The following is a 26785-nucleotide window of genomic DNA, read 5'->3' as shown; positions in this document are numbered from 1 at the left end:
GAAAATTAGATAGAGAATAAAACAACCAAAACTTAAATGTTAACGTATTTAGATTATAAATTAACAATGATATGTGCAGATAACCTTATCTTCTATTTATATTGTAAGTAAATATTAAACAAACAGTAAGAAATATTAAATAGTAAATATTGGACAAACAATAGTAAATATTGGACAAACAGTTGTATATATTCGACAACAGAATATTAAATTGTTCAGGTAAAAACATCTTTATATATAATCATATATAAATTGATTATATGTATATATATATATATATATATAAGTTTATAAGTATATGTATATATAGTATATATATATATATATATAAGTTTATAAGTATATGTATATATAGTATATATATATATATATATATAGTATATATATATATATATATATATGTGTTATTTTATATATACTAAAACACCACAAGCGCGCGCTATCCATTCTTCATATATACTATAAATTTGAATATATATACCTCTCTCTCTCTCTCTCTCTCTCTCTCTCTCTCTCTCTCTCTCTCTCTCTCTCTCTCTCTCTCTCTCTCTCTCTCTCTCTCTCTCTCTCTCTCTCTCTCTCTCTCTCTCTCTCTCTCTCTCTCTCTCTCTCTCTCTCTCTCTCTCTCTCTCTCTCTCTCTCTCTCTCTCTCTCTCTCTCTCTCTCTCTCTCTCTCTCTCTCTCTCTCTCTCTCTCTCTCTCTCTCTCTCTCTCTCTCTCTCTCTCTCTCTCTCTCTCTCTCTCTCTCTCTCTCTCTCTCTCTCTCTCTCTCTCTCTCTCTCTCTCTCTCTCTCTCTCTCTCTCTCTCTCTCTCTCTCTCTCTCTCTCTCTCTCTCTCTCTCTCTCTCTCTCTCTCTCTCTCTCTCTCTCTCTTTTTTTTCCTCTCTCTCTCTCTCTCTCTCTCTCTCTCTCTCTCTCTCTCTCTCTCTCTCTCTCTCTCTCTCTCTCTCTTCTCTCTCTCTCTCTCTCTCTCTCTCTCTCTCTCTCTCTCTCTCTCTCTCTCTCTCTCTCTCTCTCTCTCTCTCTCTCTCTCTCTCTCTCTACATGAGATTCTATAGATAAGGATACACAATAGTATATATATAAATAATAATAAAAATAATAAAAATAAATAATTAAAAATACATATATTCAGAAATGAAAAAAGGATTAAAAAAAATTTGAAAGAAAAGGAAAAAAATTTGGAGAAAAAATATAAATAAGAAAGAGATAAAAAATTACAAGAATTAGAAGAAAACGCCGCAAATTTATTGACTCCAAATGAAATTATAGATAATATACAAGTTTACAATTCAATCATGTAAGTAAATAATAAATTCATTTTTATTAAAAAACTTATTAAATATTATAAATTTATAATGAAATATTAAGTATTTATTTTTATTTTAATAAATTTGAACTTTTTTTTAATTTTAATATTAATATGTGACGTTTTTATAAATAATAAAATATATTTACATACTGTGCGTGCGTGCGTGCGTGCGTGCGTGCGTGCGTGCGTGCGTACGTGCGTGCCTGCGTGTTCGTAAAAGCAAAAATAATTCATTGTTATATTAAAAAATATGTTATTCTAAAACAAAAAATACATAATGTTTTATATTAATAAATATAATGTATTTTTTAATTTGCTTTATCATTAATTTCTTTTTATTATTTAAACGTCCTATAATTATATTATTTTTATACTTTTGCTTATTATTTATCTTCTTTAACTATAAATGAAATATTTATATATTTATATAGTTATATATATTAATTATATGTATTATTTATATAAATCAATATATATATATATATATATAATTAACATTTAAATTTAACAATATGATTGTATGTAATATTAAAAACATTAAGATTAAATATCATTAATTTCATTTTAAATAATATTTTGATTATTACTTTATTAACTAATAAATTAATTAATATTGTATCTTTCTATCTTCTCTGGCTCCTTTTCTATCTACTCTTTGTTTTCTTTTTTTCTTTTTTTGTTATTGTATTTTTCGCCTTCGTTAATTTTAAATAAAATATTTTTTGTCGCTCTTACTTTTGTTTATTATTTTACTATATTATTATATTATTATATTATTATTTTCTTATATTTATTTTATTTTATTATTATATTATTATTATTATTATTTTCTTTTATTTTATTATTATTTTTCTATTATTTTATTTTTATTTTTATTTTGCTTATTTTTTTATTAATTCTATTACTGAATTTTATTACATTTATATTTCCTATAGCGAAATAATTGGCTATGTTGATGGTATAGAATCTCCACGTTTTGTTGGAAATAAACAACAGTTTAATTTTTTAAAATTTTATTTAAATAATAATAAGGGTCGAAAAATACAAGTGGTTGCATGGAACGACGATGTCAAACGAGTTGAAGATATTATATTAGCAAATCATGTAAATGTTTTTTTTATTAATATTCTTAATATTTAAAAAAATTAATAATTAAAAATATTAATATTAATATTATATTATATAATATAAATTTTAATATTATATATTATATAATTATATATTTTTAAAAATTTATAGATTATCCATTTAGACGGTGTTCAAGTTAGATTACCTAAAATATCAACTTTTAACAATGGAAATGTTCCATACGAATTATTAATTCGTACTAATTCTATTGTTACAAATTTGAGGAAATATATGCCAAATAATATGAATGATACACTGTAGCAACCAAATTGTGTGATGTCTTAAACACATCTAAACGCGTCAGTAAGTTCTATTATACATATATGTATGTATATTAAATATTAAATATAAATTTTACTATTTTCTTATATTTATATACATATTTTCTATATATGTTTTATAAATATCTATTTTATACTAACAATAATTTTATTCATATGTTAAATACACTTTTTATATTTTGCTAATAAAACAGATCTTTTCATTTTGTTTATAAGTTACTTAAGTTATAAGATAATCATAAATCTATTCTCTTCTATGATTATCTTCTAATTTATGTAACTTTTATACAAAATGATAAAAGATCTGTTTTATTAATAAAATATAAAAAGAGTATTTAAAACAAAATATATATAACTTTATATATTTCAAAACATATTTCTTTAAAATAAATAATTGTAACATATATCAATAATATATTAGCAAAATATAATTTTATTGAATACATTGAATTGTTATATTTACAATTGAAGTATCCATAATTTAAAAAAAAATCTATCATATCACTTTTAAAAAAATATATGAATATTTTCTTTTGTTAAAAGAATGTATTATCTTCTCATATACATCAAATAAAATTATTCACATACTAATTTTTTTCAGAAAATATATAATTACTTTTTTAAACTTGCTTTTTATTTCATCAATATTTTTTTATTATTTAAATTAATTTTATTTATTATAGAGAACACACATAATAATACATATAATATTTTAATATTTTAAATTAAAAAAATTTTTTCTCTTAATAGACACTTTTTTAAAATTAAAATAATGTTCATTTTACGATTAAATGTTGTTCAGTAATTTATTTATAAAAAATTTATGATATATAATTTAATGTATATAATTAATATTATACAATTAAGTTATTATATATTTAATATTTTATGTTTATTAATATTTATTAATGTTTATTAATGTTTATTATATTATTAATAAATATGTTTAATAACAATATATTTTTATAGTATAGGAAGGATATATTAAAACAAATTTTTAAAAAAATTCATAAAAGTAATTAATAATTCGTTTTAAAAAGAATAAAAAATAAATTAATAAAATAATTAATAATAAATAAATATAATTAATATAAATAATAAAAATTATATTATACTTTATTATTTTATATTTATTATTTATTATTATTATATATTATTATTATTATTTTATTATTATTATTATATTATTATTATTATTATTATTATTATACATTATTTATTATTATTATTTATTATTTATTTTATATTTTTTATTTTTTATTATTTTATTTTATTATTTTATATTTTATTATTTTATTATTTTAATTTTATTATATTTTATTTATTATATAAATATAATAAATATAATCAATAATTTAATAAATTTAATAAATTAACTATACTATATAATTTCTTGTTATTTTAATTATATTATTATTAATAAATATGTTTAATAAAAATATATTTTTATAGTATTGGAAGAATATATTAAAACAAATTTTTCTGACTCGCATAATAATAAATTTAATAAAATTGGTTGCGGATCTATAACAGACGGCATTTTTAAGTTGGAAGTTCACATCATAAATTTTAAAAAAGATAATTATGTACAATTAAATATAAACAAAGGAGATAAAATTGAAGTAATAGGAGTTATACAAACAGGTAATAAATATTTATTATTAATTTCAAAATTTTTTAAATTCATTATTTTTAATATAAAATATAAACTTTTATAAATATAATAAATTAAATTTTTTTAATCTTTCATATGTATATATATATATATATATATATATATATATATATATACATATAAAAATAATAATGATTTTTATTATTATTATTATGTACGGTCTATGAATTTTTACCTTTGTTTTATCGTTTCTTTTATTATTACAAAATTATTGTTTTTCTGCGATTTTTTCAAATTTTTTATATAGAATAACTTTTTGTATATGTATTTTTAAAATTTTAATAAAATTGTTTCTTAAATTTTACAGCTGAACCAGAATATTTACTCGTAAATAATTTAAATGACATTCGTAAAATAGATGGTCGTATGTCTTTAATATCATTATTGAAAGGAGAACTTAAACCAAAAAAAAGAAAATTAGAAGAAAATTCATCACAAGTAAAAGATTGTCCATTAATATAAAAATGATATATATAATGTTTTATATACAATATATATATATATAGATATATAATTTTTAATAATTCTTTAATAATATTTTTACGTCAAACATTATAAACAATAGATTTACATAAAATTAATTAAGATAATTCCTTTTTAAGAAATTAGATTGATAAATTTATTAAAAAATAATTGTAAATGATATTATTTCAATTTCTTAAAAATGGAGATAATTATTTATAGATAATTAGTATTGTTATAATTATTTAATATTATTATATGTGTGATACAATTAGGAGAGAAAATAATAAAGAAACATTCTTATTATGAATCTTTCCGTTTAGACTGAAAATCGCTTAATTTGTTTTTTGTTAATAAACAATTTTTTATTATTTAATAAAATCCAGAGAGAGTCTAAATCCAAGTCTTCTCCGGACCCTCTCTATATAAAAAAGATAATTTATATTTAAAATGCAAAAAATGGCAAAATTTAAACAACACTATCAAGTAATTATTCTACTTTTAAATATATGCAAACGTATATTATAATAAAAAATTTAAATGATATCAATCAATTCTTTTTAAGTAAATTAATCTAATTTTTAAAAAATTATTTTAATTATTTTATATAAATTAATTCCTTGTAATATTTGTCGTAAAAATATTGTAAGATATAAATAACTAATATAATAACATAATAAATATTATATATAATATTATATAGTAATATTTATATATTTATATGTATATTATTATAATATAATATTATAATAATATAATATATAATATACATATAATAATGTAATATAATATTATTATAATGTAATATTATAATATAATATTTATTATATTAAATTAATTAATTACATTAAGGTTATTTTATAATATTATATATATTAATGGTCAATATTTTTTCAGATACAGAATAAAAGAAGTTCAATATAAGTACACATTGAGAAAAAAAAGAGAAAGAGAAAGAAAAAGAGAAAGAAGATATCTGAGAATCCTTTTACACACAAGCACAAACACACACACACACAAACACACACACACACACACAAAGTTTAGCTTCCAATGAAAATAAATATTCTTTTAATTGTATTTTATAAAAATCTTAACAAGATCTGTTTAAAATAATTTTATTCGACAATGAAAACGTCTTATAATATGTTATTCATCTCTTCTAAGATACCTAGTAAGATTTCTTGTCTTTCTTGTTGTAAGATGTCTTTTATAACAACTGTCAATAAATTAATTATATTTAATTAATTACTTTTTATGTTAATTAAAAAGATAAAAATAAAATAGTTTTCTCACCTCAACAATTTTTGTATAAATGGTAGTCAGTTACATCAAAATATCCAAGTACAGCGCCAGTGGCTGTAATCTGAGCAGAAAGATAATCTGCCATACTAAATAAATATTATATATATATATATATATATATATATATGTGTATGTATATATATATATATATATACATTCTAAACTATATTAATATGGTTCTCATAGATGCACACATTTGTTATAGTAAGTAACAATGAGAACAATTCATCAGTCTGCTGTAAATAATAACAAAATTAAAATAAATAAATTTAAATAAAAATATAAAATTATAAAATATAAAAATATAAAATTTAAATAAATAAATAAATAGTAAAAGCATTTTACAAAATACACACATATACAGGGTGGACCATTTTAATCCATCCAGTCGAATATCTCGAAAACCAAGCCCGGGAGAGAAAAATTTTTTAGACAAAAGTTGTATGGTTTTGAGGAGATCCAAAAAACTTATGACAAAGTATTTTTCATTAAGTATTTTTTTAGTTATAAGGCTTCAAAGTTGCAGTATTTTGACAAAATACAAGATATCTCGTAAAATATTTATTTTTTGATTATCTTACTCTAATACTTTTATGCACAGAATAATGAAACGAATCAATTGGTGTGAAGAAAACACATAATTATGTTAAAGTATGTGTAACTGTTAGTTGCAAATTCAGATTTTTACTTTACACCAATTGATTCGTCTCATTATTCTGTGCATAAAAGTATTAGAGTAAGATAATCAAAAAATAAATATTTTACGAGATATCTTGTATTTTATGTCAAAATACTGCAACTTTGAAGCCTTATAACTCAAAAAATACTTAATGAAAAATACTTTGTCATAAGTTTTTGGGAAGCTCTCGAGATGAGCTACAAGAATATATAAAAATATATAGGGTGTTCCATTTAAAAAACTTGAAGTGACCTTCACGCGACCTTCAAATGACTTTTCAAGGTCAAACCAATGGTACCATCTTATGGCTCCCTCGAAACCATACAACTTTTGTCTGAAACATTTTTCTTTCCCGGGCTTGGTTTTCGAGATATTCGACTGGATGGATTAAAATGGTCCACCCTGTATAACAATGATATATAACAATATCTATATATATATATATATATTAATAAATATAAATAAATAAAAAATAAAAATAAAAATAATAAATAGAATACGTGTATATATACAATTATTATTTATGTTTTATATATATTTTTTTCACAAATTAATTATATTTAATTAATTACTTTATATGTTATTAGATGTTATTATAAAGATAAAAATAAAATATAGATAGATAAATATATATAGATTTAACTATAAGAATCTTAGTTGATAAAAAACGTTAAATCAAATCTTACAACTACTTAGACGACATTAGATAATTCTTATTTTAAGAATATTTACTTGATTTAACAACAAAAACATCAGCTTATTGTTAGCGACTAATATAATGTTAATTTAATACTAAAGTTAATTTAATAATCATTTATGAAAAAATAAAATCATCGCACTAATCTACATATATAATGTGTTATAATATTAATTAAATAAAAATCAATTTCAATGATGGTAAAACAAATGATTAAAGTAAAACTAAACAAATATAATCTATATATTTATAAAAACAATTTCTTGCTTGCGTGATTTAAATTAAACAATATTTTATAATACAATATAATAAAATTATATATTTTCTCACCTCAACAATTTTTGTATAAATAGTAGTCAGTTACATCAAAATATCCAAGTACAGCGCAAGTAGCTGTAACCTGAGCAGAAAGATAATCTGCCATACTCAATAAATATTATGTAATATATATATATATATATACAGGGTGTCCCAGAACAACCTTTCGTCCGTAAAATGACGTACTCCTGACACAATTCTAAGACAATTTTTCCTTTACCAAAATTTGATTTAAAGCGTAGTTTTTAAGTTATAAGCGAAAATAGTTAGCAAATCACGCGTCGAGTATAGAAGGCAACCAGGAGCGGAGCGGCGCACCGCGAGCGCGGGCGCAGCTGACCGTCCGACGAGTGATTACCGCCGCATGAGTCAAAATCGCTAACTATTTTATCTTATAACACAAAATTATACTTTAAATAAAATTTTGGTAAAGAAGAAAATGTCGTATAATTACGTCAGGAATAAGTGTTCCTTAAAATAACGTCGGACGCTGCGATCAGCTGATTGTTACACGCGATGTGTCTGTCAGCTGAGCTGGAAAATCAATATATCGATCGGTCTGAAGTCGTCGACGACAATGTCGATGACAATGGAAAGAGCGTCGCCGTCGCGAAGACGGTTATTTCTCTCTCTCTCCCTCTCTCTCTCTCTCTCTCTCTCTCTCTCTCTCTCTTTCTCTCTCTCTCACTCTCTCTCACTCACTCACTCACTCACTCACTCACTCACTCACTCACTCTGTCCCTTTTTTTTACACACACACTCAGCCATACACACATCGCGTGTAGCAATCAGTTTATCGCAGCGTTCGACGTTATTTTAAAGAACATTTATTCCTGACGTAATTATAAGACATTTTCTTCTTTACCAAAATTTTATTTAAAGCATAATTTCATGTTATAAAATAAAATAGTTTTAGCGACTCATGCGGTGGTAATCACTCGTCCGACGGGTTGATTACCGCCGCATGAGCCAATATACGTACAAATAATCTACGAAGTTGTCGTGGCATCATCCATCCAACAGCTTCATTCATAGCTCGTTTCCATTCATCATCATCTTTAATCAGACCTAAAGCCAAACATGCCGCCGAAAAAGATTGATAAAATTCTCCATTTACTGTTCTCAAATTATTAAAACTTGTTGCCTCCTTTACTGTAAGTAACAATAACCGTAAATGAAATAATTCTGTTTGTGATGGACTAACGGAATACATTTGTCCTACGCAATTATAATGACTTTTTCGTTTAACCCAATGTGATATATTTTTACCATTAATTTTTTTCTTTTTTAAACGTATAATATTGTGGAATTTCTATATATAAATACTGTCTTGCTTCTTCATCGCGTAAATTTAATGAAAAGTAATCTATTAACATAATTACTTGATTTAAAGCAGAAATCATTGCATTGTCAATGCTTTCATTATTAATTATGATATTTTGTTCATTAGGAAGGTGGACTGGCAGACGCATTATTGCATGACTTTTATCTTGTAACTTCTTACCAAGAATACGCCAACTGGCTTCTACAGGTCTGACATAACGAGCTTCTATATAATTGTGTATCTCATCATGATCAATAGTTACATTTTCTGTTATTGGTTCAATAGTTATAGCAGCAACATCATGTTCTTTATAAATATATTTATACTTTATATATATATTAAATATTTAACAGATTTTATACTTGAAACTACTTCAACATTAATATGACAATTAAATATAATTGATAAAATAGGATAATATGGAACAACATAACGATTATCAACTATGTATCCCCCAGGACGTTCAAAATTTCTACCATTATCCCGTCGACGATAATAAGGATAAGCATTTTCATCCATTCTAGTTTCTTCTAAATAAAGTTTTGGATAATGTTTTAAATATTTTCCATCTACCAAACACCAATCCCCACAAGGTCCATGAATCATGTGTTTCATAACTATATCATGTAAAATACGATTCTCACATGGATCAGGAATTTCAGCAGAAATATATTTATCAACTATTTGTGAAGTTGTTATTTTAAAATTGTATTTTAAAGTAACTAAGATATGAACATGTGGTAAACCACGTTTTTGAAATTCAATAACGTACACAAACGCTGCTACTTCAACAAAAAATTTTTGTTTAACAATTAAATCAATTAAATAATCCTTTTTTATATTGAATATACGAGCACAAATATCAGGTCTATCAGAAACTTGTTGACCAGGTAAGAGGTTTTCCTTGATTTCCCGCCATTTTGGATTACAAGTCATGGTAATGAAAAGGTCTGGTTTACCAAATTTACTAACTATTGCCATTGCATCTTGATAATTTTATAACATATTACGCGGCGATCCAATAAACGTAGAAGGAAGTATAACCATTTTTCCTATACGTCCATTTAAATTGTTCGCCGTAGTTTGTAAATAATCTCTTAAACCTTGATATGTTTCAGTACGTAATTCTTTTTGATGATTTTTACAATAATCAATTCTATCTTTTTCAGTTTTTACATAACTATCTACGAGCCACTGTTGAAATAAACGGCGTCCTAATAAAAAAACATTAAATTCGTTACGAATAGCCATACGATATTTAATATATTGTCCTCTAATTATTCGTTTATCACTGTTTAATTTTTTTAAATAACGATGCCAACCTTGAGTACCATTTGGATAAAATAATGGATCCATGGTTCTACATTTGGATCCATAATACTAACATTTTGTAAAGTTTTAGTACTTTTATTACGTATTGTAACATACGATTCTGGAATTTCTCCATCAGCAGTAGTATAAAAAACTGCAGCAACTTCATTAGTTCTTTGAGCATTATATTGACGTCGATCCATACCTGGTTTTAAAGTAAATAATAATTGTAATTCGGGTAATAATTCACCAGATTCTGTTTCTAAACGTCTTTGATTTTCTAATTTTTCATCCATCATCTGATAAGACTGAGCAAATACATTAATTTCTCGCATTATACGTTCAAGGTTTTGTAAAATTTCTAAATCTAAATATGAATTTTGACTAAGACGATGTTCTATCGCTTCATTTGAATCTACAATAAAAAGTTGGCCATAAGTAGGACTTTCATTTTGTGTAGCATATAATGCTGTATTAATCTGATAATAAATTTGCTTTTGTATTTTGAAACAATATGGACCAGGTCGATTATCTTGAAAATTAATTAAATTAGCGTTAAATGATGCAAACGAAAATGAACTGTTATAACTACGAATATGTTGACAAAAATTATTAGATTTTACATGAGTTCCATCGAATAAAGTACGAAGTAATTGAGAAAGTTCAGGTAATGGTTGAAGATATACTGCACCATGATTACAACAATCATGAAATGAATTTCCTTTATTTGAAATTTTTTCAGCAGCAAAATGTTTCGCATTACAATGAATGCAATACACATCCATGGGACCAATATAATATTCAGTTATATCATTAATTGACATTGTATTACTGTTATTTAAACGAGGCTGATTTTTTTGCCGTGATCGATAACGAGATTGACGAAATTCTACAGAACGTTGCTGACATATTGATTCATAATTTTGTCCAATTATTTCTTTATCTAATTCTATTATACGATTATTATATATTGTACCAGAAGTACAAACAACTTGGTGTAATAATATATTATCTGATGAATGTTCTTCAACATTATCATTTAATTCAATTATATGATTATTACGTATTGTACAGCAATACAAATAGTATAATTTTTGTAATCAATTGATTTTGGTATATTAGTTAATACTTTTGCATTCTGACGACGACGACGTTGATTCTCTGCTTTTTTTCACAACGTTGTCGTTGAAACTCTTCTTCTTCTTCTAGGGTACGCTGTATTTTGCGTTTTGGTATTTTTACAAAAATAAAGATATACTTTATGACAATTAAAAGATATAATATATACGTATAATTTCTGTAAAATAAATTATATATATATATATATATATATAATTATTAAATTTAAACAAATTATTAAAATTTAATCTTTGAACTTTAAAAACTTAAATAAATATAGAAATATTTTTTATTTAATTAAAGTATATTTTTTATTAATTAAAATGTAAATATTAATTAATAAAATTTAAACACGTGAACTATATATATATTGAAATTTAATCTTTAAAACTTTAAATGCTAATAATATATACAAGAAAAAAAAGAAATATAGATATACTATGTGAAACAAACTTATATATTATTTACTATAATTAAAACAAATTATTAAATATTAAATTAAATCTTTTATTATATCTTAAATATATAAACATGTATAAAAAGAAGAAATAAACATACTATGTTAAAATATTAATTAAAACAAATATATATTATCTAATATTTCAAATAAATTATTAAAATTTAGTTATTGAATTCTAAATGCAAATTTATGAAATAACAATAATCATCATCATCATCATCGTCGTCATCGTCATCATCGTCGTCATCGTCGTCATCGAATCTTATATTTATCTTATATTTAGTAGATTAAAACTTAAAAATAAATACAGGGTGTTCGGCAACAACTAGGACAAAATGTAATAGGGGATTCTACAGCATAAAATAAGACGAAAATAAAGAGTAAAAAAATTTAGATAGAGATTTTCTTCTAGGTTTTTATATGATAAAAGACCTGGCACAATCCTTAAAGAGACTGGATTTTGAAGGAATTAGTTGATTTTTTCATATTATTGTAGCTTGTAACCTGCTGGATAAAAAATATAACAGCTTCAAAGCTATGTAATGAACAGTTACTGAGAAAAATTAATTTTTTACCGGGCTATAACTCAATAATTGTCCATCATTTAGCTTTGAGGCTATTAAATCTTTTTCAACACATCATTAATTACACCCCGGTAAAAAATTTGTTATGTATAATCATATATGATATATGACCAAATAAAATTATAGAAATATTTAAAATTTTGTATAAGTTATGTATAATTATATATAATATTATATGACTTATTATATAATTATATATAATTTTATATTAATGTTGGCTAGATGTCATTCAACAATAATAAAATATTATACATACTATACATAACTATACATAACTTATACAGAATTTTATATATTTTTATATACTTTTATATTGTTATATATAATTATATATGAGAAATTATTTACCAAAACCATTTGAAAAAACAACCTATTCCACCGAAATCCAATTTTTATAAGATTTGTGCGGGCTCCTTTTCAAACATTTATAACTACAAAAAAAAGTCTCTATAGAAATTATTTTACTCTTTATTTTCGTTTTATTTTATGCTGTAGACTCATCTGTTACATTTTGTCCAAGCTGTTGCTGAACATCCTGTATATATACATATATATATTCTTAATATAATATTATATTAATAATTAAATAATTTATTATTACCTAATATTATGTTTCTTCTCTTTTCTTTTTTTTGCTCACTCTCTCTTTCTCCCTCTCTCTCCAACTTATTTTTCTCAAACTTTAAATAAAACGGATTACACATTATATTAATTCGTAAAAGACATATACATATATGTGTATATAGAATGTCCCAACGAAAAGTACCCACCAGGATTATTATAAAATCTAATAATTTTTTCGAATAAAGCCGAGACAGAGCAATTTTATCTTCGAGGGGAACATATCCCTGTCATAAATTAACTTAAAGACAAAATTGACATGTCTCGGCTTTATTCGAAAAAATTATTAGATTTCATAATAATCCTGGTGAATAATTTTCAGTTACAAAAAAAGTGTAAATTTTTAAATAATAATTATAATAATGATAATAATAATAATAATGATAATAATGATAATGATAATAATGATAATAATGATAATAATGATAATAATGATAATAATGATAATAATGATAATAATGATAATAATGATAATAATAATAATAATAATGATAATAATGATAATAATGATAATAATAATAATAATAATAATAATAAATATGTAAATCAGAAAGAGGCAATAGGAGCAAGGAGATGTGAATCAAATTATAAGTTATTTTATATAGGTGATGTGTCGCAGATATATTGACATTAAGTACATTAGTAACATTCTATAAAAAGACAGAAATTATAATAAAAATCTGAACGTTTCGATTCATGTTTTAAATCCTCTTCAGTATAATATATAAAATAAATAAGTAAATTATAAATAGATAAAAACGAAATTCATAAGAACGCATCGCATAATAAAGGCGTAAGCAATGTATGAACTAAAAATCGTGATCGTATTCGCATGATTAAATGGATCAATGCATTAGAACCGTTGTACATATTTGTCGCATGTTAGTTGTATAAATTATATATATATATATAAAACGATCCAACTTGTTCGGCTCTTTTATTGTACAGCTTGCATAATAATCCCGTGAGGCAATTCTCCGAGGTTTCCAGACCGAGGGAGGTATGCAGTTAGATTGAGGGGTTAAGTCTGTATTAGTAAAATGAGTTTGTAATAAAGTAATTTACCGTTAATTTGTGTATAATGGTGGTGACTCAGAAAAAGCTTACAGGATATGCATTCCGTTTGTGTGTTGTTGAATCTATGGTATATATATCGCGACAACTAATGTTTAACGTGTAGTTATGCCGATGGTACAGATGGTAATGAGCTCAAGGGCGAAAAATACATTTAAGATGGAAAGAGTTAGATAGGTGACATTAGATCTTAGGCAGTTTGTTTATTATATCATCGTAAATAGCTGGCAAACATTCTATATCTGTTTGTAGATTTATGCTATTTATTTGTCGTTTAATGTATAACATTTCAGATATCAGTCTTTTTGTGTAATAGGGCTCATTGTCTAGTATTTGTGCATTGTCCCAGTCAAAGTCATGATTGTATGTTAGGCGGTGGTCAGTGATCACTGATTTGTTGTTATTGGGCTTCATTATGTTGGTCTTATGTTCTTTTATCCTAGTATTCAGCTTTCTGCCCGTTTGACCAACATAAGAAGTGTCGTAATTTAGACAATTAATTTTGTATACCACGTTTGTTTTCATGGGACTAGGGATAGGATCTTTGTGTGTCTTAATAAATTTGTTGTTTTTGTTTATACTGTAGTAGGCCAATCTGATGTCGACATCTTTTAGAGCATTCTTTATTTTATCAGTTACTGTATGCAAATATGGAATTGTGAAATATGAGTTATTATTGCGTGTTTGTAATTTTCTGTCGGATGGTCTATTGTTAATTAAAAACTTTATACGGTTGTTAATTGTTTTGAATATAAAATCGGTTGGATAGAAGTTGTCCAGTAAAATCTTTATTATAAATTGGATATTCTTTTCATGGAACATGGGATGTGATAATAAGAATACTCTATCAATTAAGCCTATTACAGTGCCTCTTTTTTGGTTGTTAGGATGTTGGGAATAGAAATTGAGATATCTACACGAGAATGTGTTCTTATGGTACCAGTCAAATATTAGATGGTTATTAATTAAAATGAGTGTTAGGTCTAAAAAGTTAATCTTGTTGTGGTCATTTTTTTCCACAGTGAACTGTACTTTGTTATGGAAAGAATTAAAAATTGTCAATGTCTCGTCGATAAATTTTGGAGGTACCGATATTAATATGTCGTCCACGTATCTGAAGTAAATGGGAGAGGTAAAATTCAATAACGTTAATGCTTTCTCCTCTATGTCTTGTAGGACTATGTCGGCGATGATCAGAGAGAGTGGGGAGCCCATTGGTGTGCCAAAAGTTTGTTGATAAAATTTGTTATTGAAGACAAAGTATGTTTAAGACTAGGTTTATTGCTGTTAAAAATTCTGATTCTGGGATGTTGCAATTATTTGTGATATATTGCCATCTCTTTGATATGCTTTCTACTGCTAAATTGATCGGGATGTTAGTGAACAGTGAGATTACATCTAGCGAAAACAACTCGTAATCATTATCAATATGTAAATCAGATAATTTGTTGACTAGATCAAAACTATTTGCAATATGACTATTCGGTTTCGGGAAGCTGTCGTACATGATTTTCTGTAACCAACTGGCTAAGTTATATAATGGGCTATTGATAGATGATACAATCAACTTGTAAGGGATGTTAATCTTATGGATTTTGGGTAACCCCAATATGCTCGTGGTAAATTACCTTCATTGAAGGACATTTTACGATATTCAATGGTCGAGATATATTCTTGTTTTTTCCACCGTTTGAGTAGGTCATCAAATTTATAATAAAGATTTTACTGGATAACTCCTATCCAACCGATTTCATATTCAAAAGAATTAATAACCGTATAAAGTTTTTAATTAACAATAGACCACCCGACAAAAAATCACAAACACCCAATAATAACTCATACTTCACAATTACATATTTGCAGTCAGTAACTGATAAAATAAAGAGTGCTCTAAAAGATGTCGACATCAGATTGGCCTACTACAGTATAAACAAAAACAACAAATTTATTAAGACACACAAAGATCCTATCCCTAGTCCCATGAAAACAAACGTGGTATACAAAATTAATTGTCTAAATTACGACGCTTCTTATGTTGGTCAAACGGACAGAAAGCTAAATACTAGGATAAAAGAACATAAGACCAACATAATGAAGCCCAATAACAACAAATCAGTGATCACTGACCACCGCCTAACATACAATCATGACTTTGACTGGGACAATGCACAAATACTAGACAATGAGCCCTATTACACAAAAAGACTGATATCTGAAATGTTATACATTAAACGACAAATAAATAGCATAAATCTACAAACAGATATAGAATGTTTGCCAGCTATTTACGATGATATAATAAACAAACTGCCTAAGATCTAATGTCACCTATCTAACTCTTTCCATCTTAAATGTATTTTTCGCCCTTGAGCTCATTACCATCTGTACCATCGGCATAACCACACGTTAAACATTAGTTGTCGCGATATATATACCATAGATTCAACAACACACAAACGGAATGCATATCCTGTAAGCTTTTTCTGAGTCACCACCATTATACACAAATTAACGGTAAATTACTTTATTACAAACTCATTTTACTAATACAGACTTAACCCCTCAATCTAACTGCATACCTCCCTCGGTCTGGAAACCTCAGAGAATTGCCTCACGGGATTATTATGCAAGCTGTACAATAAAAGAGCCGAACAAGTTGGATCGTTTTATATATATATATAATTTATACAACTAACATGCGACAAATATGTAATACGGTTCTAATGCATTGATCCATTTAATCATGCGAATACGATCACGATTTTTAGTTCATACATTGCTTACGCCTTTATTATGCGATGCGTTCTTATAAATTTCGTTTTTATCTATTTATAATTTACTTATTTATTTTATATATTATGCTGAAAAGGATTCAAAACATGAATCAAAACGTTCAGATTTTTATTATAATTTTCGTCTTTTTATAGAATGTTACTAATGTACTTAATGTCAATATATCTGCGACACATCACCTATATAAAATAACTTATAATTTGATTCACATCTCCTCGCTTTTATTGCCTCTTTCTTATCTACTTATTTATATTTAATAATTCGGAGCTCTTTCTGTAATCTTAATAATAATAATCTTAGTGGACACTTTTCGTTGGGATTCTTGGGAATTCTTAAGAAATTAATATAAGTGTACATTTTTTTAACTTACTTACACGTTCACGAGTCTTCTTAACCAATAACTGTCAAATATACAACAAACTGATTGCTTTTCGACAACGCACATCGAGATAACTATTTAAATGTCCTGCTTCTATTTCGCTTTCTTTGTCTTTTCTGCTTCAACTTTAAATGAAACACATATGTATATATATTGAATATATATATATATATATATATATATATATATATATATATATGTGTATATATTGTGACGTGACGTTTTCTTTCGTCCGTCACAAGGGCCGAAAGGCCCGATCGGGAAGGAGTTTCGCGGGGGCTGCGTCCTCGAAAATTAGAGAGAGCGCCCTGCGAGGTCTACTTTTCTTATTTTCGCGCGTTATTTGTGAGTTTGGCCGCAGCAACTTATAGTCGACGGCTACGCGGGTCCGAGGAGCCTGGTTGTGACGACGAGCGGAGGCCAAGGACTGCGGAGAGATCACGCCCGCTAGAGACTGTACATTTTGCTTGATAATTTATAAACCGGCGGGAACATCGGCTGCCGTTAAAGGGTTCAAATCCGCAGGATCGTACCGAGAGCGAAGGACCGAAAAGGAATGGTCAAGGGGGTGGCCACTTCCGATATATGGAACATCGGAGCCCCGATTACGGAGCTGGAAGGTCGGACTCAACCATGGGGTCCGGGGAAGCCAAGGGCACCGGACCGAGCCGCCCGAAAGCTGCCGGCAAGCCGCACCAGGAAGTTGCCTCGCGGGAACCGAGAAATCATAAGATCGATAACCCGGATCGAACGGGCCGCGATAAGGAGCGGCCGTGATTGGCCCTAAGGGCTGCGATAGCGCCGCAGGTGGCCTGATTAGGTACGATGTCGCCGGCGTGTTTCCCGCAGGCCTCACGCTTGTCACTGTTCGGCGAGCGATCGAGGACGACAGGCCTATCAACCCGTCTAGCCAGGATCACTGTGCGAGACCGGACGACGGAAAAGACGAAGGATTGTAAGGCCGCCAAACCGGTAACTCTTACGATTCAGACGGACGCGCCCTGTTATAATCGTTGTAATGTTAGTTGTCGCGATTCACGAGGATATTATATTCGCGTATTTGTGCCATATCGAGATTTACGGGGGCCGCATTTCGTCCGAGTCGTAAAAAGGACATAACGTCTCTCTCAATAATCGCCGCCGATAGTCGTTATTGTATTACCGTATCCCGTACCGTTTAGTTATCGAAATTTGTTGTCGCGTGTTAATCTGTATCCGGGAAGCGAGCTCGTATACCGCGTGTCGCGTGCGACTTCACGTTCCGCGCAACTCATTGACTCGCGATCCGGGAACAATTATTGTAACGTCATCTTGTCGAATGTAATTTTGTGTACACGGACGTCGGATCTGCGTATTTCGCTTGTTAGAGGGACTTCCTACGCCGTGTAGTGCTTGCAATTAATACCGTGGCGATCGATGGTGGAGATCGATGCGTGCCGACCGCGCATGTTTGCGTACATTTCCGAAGTTCTAACGTAAATCGATTAGCGTGATTAACGGACGATTCGTGGCCGAGATCTGATACCTATAATTGAATAAAACATTTCTACGATCGCCACGACCTTAACAAGTCGCGAGCGATCTACGAGAAAGTCGGAATTCCCACGAAATCACGCGTAATTCGATATTCCTCGGCCGCGACATCGCGCCATCACGCGCTTTTCATATGCACCGAGCGTGCGACGTACATATTAGTTGTCGCATTTAAAATAACTTCTCCGAAAGTCCTTCTCGCTCCACGCCGAGAATTTTTTTGTACCTTATACCCATTATACTACTCTTTGTCAAATATATTTATTCTTCCAATTAATAACTGTGTCTGTTTTCCGGGGGAATCTCACCAGCTAAAAATCGATTCTCGATCTCGTTCAGCTCCTACGCAAACCCCCCTCCCCCCCTCTGCCGCTTAAGTTCCGACTAGCCGCTTTAGTTGCCGTCGCGATCATAATGGTTTTGCGATTTTGAGTGGATCAGGCGAATACCGTATCAATTAGAGACGGCGCGAATTTTCGCGCCTGGCGCCCAAACTTTATCGTTTCGATATACTAAATTGACGATTGATTAAGCAATCGCGCCGAAGGTGTGTCGTAGGCCAGTCCACCGGCCCAGAATTCGTATAGAGGAGCGTACGCGGGTTTCGAGCCCAAAATTGAATACACGGTCACAATATGTATATAAATATATGGCATTTTAAACATAAAGTTTAATATATTAAATATATTAAATTATATAATATATAATTTATAATATATATATAATTTATAATTATATATAATATATATATACATAAAATAACACACACATATATATATATATATATAAAATTGTATATGTTGCTAGGAGTACGAGAAATCTGAATGTGCAGAAACTCGATTTCATCAACATTATTTCAACAAATAGCTTTCGAGGGAGATATTTTATTGAGGAAAGGTATTTTGTATATATTACGAGTTTTACAGTATAAATATATCAAATGTAGATAAAAGTCATTGAGATCGATTAATTGCTGATACATTTAGCTATTCATTTGTTAGGTTAGATTAAGTTAGGTATACATTATTTTATCTCAACTTCGTTAGTTTATATTATTTTATAGTATAATTAAGATAGATAGAAAACGTAAAAATTATTCTTCTCTTTCTAAACGACTTCTTCAAAGAATTATTTCTAATAACATTGTTTCAGATGTATCAAGTATTTTAAATGCTACGAACAATGAATATTTTAAAACAGAAGATAATGAATTATTACAATTCGATAATATTGAAAATTTAGAGCCAATAGAAAATGAATTTGTCAACAGAAATGAATTTATAGACGATTTAATTGGAAATATTACTGATGGAAATATTATTGATGATATTGAATTTAATGAGGAAAGAAAAGAAGATAGTAGTGATAATAGCACAAATAGTGAAAGTGATACAAGTTTAATAAGTGACTTAACTGAAGAATCAATAGTACAGTGTATAAGAGATGTTGACTCTGACAATGAAATTGATCAAAAAGATAATCAATTTATTAAAGCTATATAGTTTCTTGGGTAATTATGTTCAACATTTCCCACGTTGCTCTCGCGGCACTTTTATCCATATTACGAAAATATACGTAATATTTGTTCCCAAAAGATCCTCGAACATTGCTTAAAACGCCAAGACATACAGTATTTGTTGAAATGAGCTGTGGACAATTTTGTCATTTTGGTTTACAAAATGCATTTAAAAAAATGTTAGATGGTTATAATAAAGTTTTAGGCCAAATGACTGATCGTTTGGATATATTTATAAACGTTGATGGTTAATTTCGAAATCAAGCAGTTCTGTTTTATGGCCCATTTTATGTATAGACACTGTTCTAAAATCAGTTTTTATTGTTGGAACATATTACGGTCAAACAAAACCACAGTGTAACAACGATTTTTTAGAGCATTTTGTTGATGAAACAATTTTCTTAATTAATAATAGATTTTTTATCTTCTTCTTAAAACGCCCTCTCCTGTCAAAGGTTGGTGATCCCTCTAGCGTATAACTGCAGAGTGCGTCTTATCTGCAGCCATATGGGACCTACATTTTAATGCCGGTTTCGAACGGCCTAGATAGAGGGAGTTTTGTGGCAAGATTTTTTTATAATGGAATTAAAGTAAAAATTAATTTTCATGGTTTAATTTGTGATGCGGCAGCAAAAGCTTTTGTTTTATCAATAAAAAATCATACTGGTTGCAATAGTTGTACGCGATGTATTGTTAGAGGCGAATACTTAGATGGACGGTTATGTTTTCCAGCGACAAAAACTGTTGATGCTTTAAAAACTAATGAAAATTTTGCTAATAATAAATATGATGATTTTCAAACTGGTGAAACAATTTTAAAACAGATTCTTAATTTCGGATTAATTTCAACCGTAACACTGAATTACATGCATTTGATATGTTTAGGCATAGTGAAAAAATTGATATTACTTTGGATTAAAGGTCCACGTGCTGTACAATTAAGTTGTTACGTCCTGCATCGCGAGCGAGGTGCGGTTGCGGTGGTTGGTGTACGCGAATCGTGGTGGCCGAGCGGTAAACCTGTCATGATCAGCGTAGCGGTACACCGGAAGCTGGCGGTTGGGACGTAATGGGTAATGAGGAGGATGTGAAGTGAGTAGACAATGAATACAGATTATTTACATATACTAATTTTTATGTATTTATTATTATTTTATATTAAACATACATATACAGTTATATTTTCTTATATTTTACAGGACGAGTGGACGACTAAATCATGGACGAGTATCGGGAGGCGAACTGATAGGTACTTCAGCGGCCGGCAAGATGCGTACTCGCCCGAAGAAAGGCTGAGAATAAAGGATCCTCGGTTGTGTAATCCCGAAGTCTATCAACGGCGGGGGCACGGGCCACGGACGGTATTCGATAGGCGGTAAGGGCCTATATGAGGAAGCGACGGCCCCGCTGCTGGATGCCGGTGGAGTGACAGCGTCGTTTAACGGGTCAGGAGTCGAGGATTCCGCCGTAGGGTTTCCCGGTGGAGGGTATGTGAAATACCCGACGGATGCTGGGTTCTGACTATCCGGTGGAGACGCGGCCGTTCGGACCGTTAAATAAGAGCCGCCTTGGTATAGCGACCGGATGAGGCGCTTCAGTTGATGAGCGCGCTCTGATCGACGTGACCAACCCATGACGCAGTTAAAGATGTAAGCGAAATTATAATCAAAGCCATGGTTGAATACACGGGGGAATATAGATAGGGGTTAGGGATAGTAACGCGAGTGATGAAAAAGGGAAAAGAGAAAAAAAACATACACACAGAACCAAGAGGGACGGTTATGATAGGTGATAAGGGGCTCATACACGCGCTAATGTAAATTGCTAAACGAGTTAACTTGACTTTATCTGACGGGTTGTGGGGACAGGGTGAGCCTTAATGAATTTATTTTAATTTAATATTTATTTTATATTTCAGACCAAGAAGAGCGATCGGAGGAATTGTGAGAGACGCCCTGAGAGAGGTGCGGTTCGTGGACTGAGAGGAGTCAGATCGCCCTGAGAGAGGCGCGCTGCACGCTAGGAGGCGGAATGCCCTGAAAGAGGCGCGTTACGTAGGAAGGATGTAGATCGCCCTGAAGGAGGCACACTACGGTGTAGGTAAGGATGGTTATCGCTCTCTGTCTAATGACACTCCCTATGAAGACGTTCGAATAAAATATTAATCTCTTCAATTATATGTTACAGATATCTGAGGCTCCGGGTATGTCAAGACGTAGCGGACCTTGCCACAGGCGAGCGGATAAGGAAAAAGAAAAGAGAAAAAAAAATAAAAGAAGAAGCTATAAGGAATACAAGAACGCCCTGGAGGAGGCGCGCACCGACGCAGGATAACCGGAACGCCCTGGGAGAGGCGCGCGTCTCCGTAGGATGAAAGAGAGAGCCCGATGTAGGCATGAAGGAAGGATGACCTCGTCAGATAATTAGCACTAATTTGCCTGATAATTTCAGTATTAAAATTAGAATAGAAAGCTTGTCTCTATATTTACAGGTGTGTGGACACGAGAGATTCACGGCGAGAAAAATTGACACCGAGAAGATGACCGACGCCGGAGTGGACAGGGGCCGCGAACTGACACAGGTATGTATATTTCGAGTAAATTACACGTAAACAATGTGATTAATGATCACACGAATATATCTTAATAATAACGACAACGTACTCATTTCACTAAATTATTATATGTTACAGGAACCACTGGGGAACACACTGTCACACGGGTGTATACGAGAATGTGGATCTACAATATTATTAGGATTATAACATTAGTTAATAGAACTTTTCTTTGACTATAATTTCACGCGCAGACAGGTTTCGGACGCTTAAACGATATTAGATAGGCGGCATTAATATTATCTGATTGTCTGAAGAAGAAAAAATATAACGCTTATATTGTTGATAGAGATAAATTTACTGCGAATGAAAATTAAGATAAAATGTATTTGAAAGTGATAGATAGAATATTCGATATGTATTGTGGGCGCCGTGAAAATCGAAAAAGAAAAAAGAAATATAATAGTGACAGTGGAACCAATATCAAGAATAAATTTATACGACGGTAAATGCAAGAACTGGAAACTAATTAATAATATTCGCGATAAGCTAGTCTCGAAGTCTCTCTGAGTTAATGATTTTGTGTGAATAATACCGCGTAATGAACTAAAACACTAATTCAAAGATATAATATTAATTACACCATGTGAAAATTTGTAAGAACGTGTGTATGATCGAATGCTATAAGGATAACCGATTATTAAGTCACACGGATGACTGTCTGCACGTACGGTGAATTTAATGAATACTGTATGTCCGAATGTATACTGAATTGAATGTCTCTACGACTGGTCTAAGCGAGAACTGATTACTGAATGTGAGCTGATCGAATACTGACTGAATCGAATATGCCGAATGAACTGTACGAACTGATTTTACTGTCAGGGTGAAAGCCGAATACTGAATTAACTGATGTAACTGTTGATCTGTCTAAATAGAATATTAATTGAATACTGACTAAACTGCGAAAACTGAATGATCTGATCGAATACTGACTTTGAGCGCACGGTGCTCCCGTTTATATACCCGTGGTCGCTGAGGGCTCCCACCCTTCTGAATTGTAGCGCACGCAACATGGTCCGATCTTGGTCACGCTTGTTTGTTACGCGTATCACGCGCCGGGCAATAGTAAGCGGTCACGGTGTTTGTCCGAAATTTTCACGTGATCCGACGGTTCCTGAATGTTCTAGAAGCTTCGGGACTAGCATTATAATATAATATTTATATCGTTATTTCTAGATATATCGCAATTATTACTAGCGTTACGATAACTTATCTGATTAATTATTTATCGCCGCATTGTATTATAGCGTTGTACTTAAATAATTGTAGGGATATGAGAGCATTTCGCTAATTAACAATTTTTATTAATTAACAATTATCTATGATGTCGCATAATGTTATTCGTGGATTATAAGGTCTAGATTAGCTTACAGACATTAAACTCGTTATTATATAACTATATGTATGTATATCATTATAACTAGTAGTAAAAGTTTATATCTATATATATAAGTAATAATGATATAAATGTACATGTAATATGCCGTGATATATTTACAATGAATGGATGAGGAGTGTGTAAGTGTGTATAAACGCATAAATTTGTGACAAGTTTATATTGTAAGAGAATGAGTGTGTAATTGAAATAATGTGTATGAATTAGCTATAAGATCCGGAACTATTGTGTTACCGTGTGAATGATATGTTGAATACGTATAAACGTATGTTAATGTATGAATATATGTAATAAGTTTATAATAAGTTTATTGAGAATGCATCGTTTGTGCGTACTAATGCGTCACCGTGTATATAAATTATTTATAGGGTGTGTGTATTTGCGTGTTACTGGGTGGATAATATGTCTATAATAGTCCGATACTGATAAAACATTGTGTAGATGATAAGTTTATAACGCGCGTATTTTTGTATCACCGGGTATATTAGGTGACTATTGTTATATAATTTTATGGTGTGTTTATTATGGAGCGTGTATCTATGTAATTATTTCTGGGTGTTCATTATGCGTTTATACTTGATTTATGTAATGTATGATGTGTGTATTATTGTACCACCGTGTATATAGATATGATCATTTTGTTAATTATGCATATGTATATTGTAATTTTTATTCATATCCAATAAAATGAAAAAGGGGTTTTAAGAATATTATCGTGTTCAAGTTATTTCAGGCACCTTGTATAAGTAAGAGTTAATTAATTAATTGTATATATTTGTGTGTGACTGTCTAACTTTCGTTATCTTCCAGAGCTTTATTCGTTTTAAATTCTTTATGGGATATTTATATTGTTTTCACTATAATATGTATATATGTATCATGAGTCCATTTTAATTATTATTGGTTTTAATTGATCAGTTAAATGTTGTCTGAGCCTCGAGGAGTTCTTGTCAGGTCATTATAATTTGCCTTTAAAATATCTGTAAATTATGATTTCTGCAGCAAATCGCATATATATATATATATATATATATATATATATATATATATATATATGTATGTGTATGCACCGAGTTATCTCCGAGAGATATATGAAATAATTATAAATAATAGCTGACCGGATTTTTATTGGCAAACCAAATTGGATTCATGGTAAGGAATTATTATGCAGATGATGGGTTTGATCGAATCTTTTATTATTGTTAAAATTTGAATTTACTGAAATCATTGCGCTGCGGTGGAGTATGAGTAAAATTGACAAGTTATTATATTTGGGTGACAGAATCATTAGATATGTACGTTATTGTGGTATTAATTCGGCTTTGGGATATAAAACTGCATTTAATAGTGAAGGCATAATTATATATTGGAGTTGCAGATAAAAATAAATGAATTAATAAAATTGAAAGTATAAGGTGTTTCTGGAGTAAAATGGGTCTATAACAATGTGCGCTTAACTTTTTATTGCGGGGCTGTAGCCCTATAAGTTGCTACTTTTTTTGGTTCTTTATGAGTCGAGGCGTCAGGAAGGAATTAATTAAGGTCACTGGGCGGGTTTTTATGTGATGTTTAAACCATTAAAAATTGGGTGCTTTTCGATGTTGCGACAACTTTTGATATATTGAGAAAAGTGACTTAGACTGTGCATAGGAAGTTGCAATTGCGCATATGAGTTACTCGGCTTGCTTAGATTTAAAAATTAATGAAAGTTCATATATAGGGTGTCCCAAAAGTACCGATCGGAGTTTATCATATGAAGCTTATGGAATTTAACCAATTGAATCGGTCGGTTGTTAAACACTATTTTATACTAATGTTTGGATACTATGACAATGTTAGTTTATATACCGGGTGTCAATTTATTAACGTGAACATATGTCGGGAGTTGTATTTCCGCTTATTTGCAGTTATGATCTCTTTCTATGCGTGATTTTAGCTTGTTATATAGATTTTCTTTATATTTTTGTTATACCGGGTGGTGGTTAATTCTCGATGCGTGTGTCTATGGTGATGTGTACGTGTATGTTTGTGTTTAGTAAGAGTGATGACGGCGAGGTAGAGTGAACATTGACTTATATTATCGCTTTTACTTAATTTATGCTATTCTATTGACGCGTACTTAATATTATGTTTCCTTTTTATTTTTCAGGTACTGCAACTAGAGTGACAAAACTAAATGGGTAATTATAATAAAATTAAGA

At 29.3% G+C, this 26785-nt stretch overlaps 2 long non-coding RNA genes across 2 annotated transcripts; both read left to right on the top strand.

Annotated features, from left to right (window-relative positions):
* The first annotated feature begins 1209 nt into the window (after positions 1-1209).
* Positions 1210-5874, top strand: LOC140675393 (uncharacterized). Its single transcript, XR_012048389.1, has 5 exons — positions 1210-1300; positions 2552-2743; positions 4174-4365; positions 4704-4834; positions 5756-5874. It is a non-coding gene; the product is annotated as an uncharacterized lncRNA (long non-coding RNA).
* Positions 5875-22057: 16183 nt separating this feature from the next.
* On the top strand, positions 22058-22867 carry LOC140675419 (uncharacterized). Its single transcript, XR_012048395.1, has 3 exons — positions 22058-22220; positions 22490-22671; positions 22759-22867. It is a non-coding gene; the product is annotated as an uncharacterized lncRNA (long non-coding RNA).
* The last annotated feature ends 3918 nt before the right edge of the window (positions 22868-26785 follow it).

Source organism: Anoplolepis gracilipes, chromosome 17 (genome assembly GCF_047496725.1).
Source record: "Anoplolepis gracilipes chromosome 17, ASM4749672v1, whole genome shotgun sequence".
Taxonomy (NCBI): domain Eukaryota; kingdom Metazoa; phylum Arthropoda; class Insecta; order Hymenoptera; family Formicidae; genus Anoplolepis; species Anoplolepis gracilipes.
The sequence above is the reverse complement of the archived record's forward strand: the minus strand, read 5'-3'. Positions and strand labels throughout refer to the sequence as shown.